The sequence below is a fragment of the Gavialis gangeticus genome, unplaced genomic scaffold (assembly GCF_001723915.1).
Source record: "Gavialis gangeticus isolate Ggan-Ray unplaced genomic scaffold, GavGan_comp1, whole genome shotgun sequence".
NCBI lineage: Eukaryota > Metazoa > Chordata > Crocodylia > Gavialidae > Gavialis > Gavialis gangeticus.
Genome location: NW_017729031.1, coordinates 55,298,255 through 55,299,609, shown reverse-complemented (window position 1 = coordinate 55,299,609; position 1,355 = coordinate 55,298,255).

The following is a 1,355-nucleotide window of genomic DNA, read 5'->3' as shown; positions in this document are numbered from 1 at the left end:
GGCAGCCCTTTGGTGAGAAGTTTATGCCTAACATTGGCAACACAAGAATAATGGAAGACTCTTTAAACCAATTCTTACTTTATTTCATGTTGGAAGGAAACTTTTGAAATTTAAATATTTAAGAAACATTTTGTACAAACATTGGGGGTTCCTTACTGTTGTTATATCCTTGTTAAGGCCAATTAGAAATGGCCTTAACAGTTTTAGAATTCAAATCTAAAATGTTCTGGGCATTACTGTTTCTACTAAAGCAAGTCAGTTACAGTGCCTGAGATGCATGTATTTCATTGTAATTTTTAACAGAAAAATATTTAACCAAGTTATTTCAAAGACTGAAATATTCAGACTTTTGAATCTTTGTTATGAAATTGTTGGTAATTATTATGTCAAAATAAAATGTCATTTGGCATTTTCAGGAAATTTCAGAATTTCACTTTAGTACAGCACAAAACATTTCAACAGTTTGGACTAATTGCCAGAACAGGTATTCTGATTCCAACCAGTCCTACCCATCATTTAAGCTATTCTTCATTGCTAATGTCCAATACTTCCTATGGGTCATTTTTAAGGTTCTTCTGACTCCTTTTGTGTGATTGTGTATCTGTCATGTGCAAAGCAGGACTAAGCTGTCAAGTCAAATTCTCTCTTTAATTATATCCAGGCAGCCAGGCTGAAGTCATCCTGTTGTCAGGGTGTAAACGAAGACAGAATCTGAGCCAGAATTGGATGTAGGATTTCAGTTTCTGCTGCCTAATAAGTAGCAGCTCTTTGGAGGCTGCTGTTCTCTGTCCCTCACGACCCACAAATGTTGCCTCATTGCCCTGGCCTGATGCACAAATCAAGCCCAGGGTCTTGGGCAGAGAAAGCAGAGAGCGGGGTCCCCTACTAAGGATGGCACCAGCAGGTGTCCCCCCCGCCAGCGCTCGCCGCCTCCAAGCACGACAGGCCCGTCATTTTGGTTTCCCCGCTCTCCGGAGATGCGCGCACCACGCGACTGCCAGTCTCAGCCTCCCACTGCTGCCCTGCTGCTCCCCTCGCCTCGCGCTTTCCTCCCGCTCTCCTGCAGCTGCCTCCGATCCGGCAGCAGAGAGCCGCGAGGTGAGCGGGGCGGGTGCCTGGGCCCGGGGGCTCGGAGCGGACTCGCGCGCCGCAGCTCTCCCGGGTTTCGGGGACGCAGCCCGCGCGGGCCGAGGGGCCGCGCCACGGGGAGAAGGAGCGGGGGCCAGCCGCAGCCGCAGTTCCCGGGACGAGCCGCGGCGCCACTCGCCGCTGGGGCACAGCTGGGTGCAGGGCGGCCGCGCACATGGTATCACCCGCAACCGCCACCCGCCATGGTACAGCCCAAACGCGCTGGC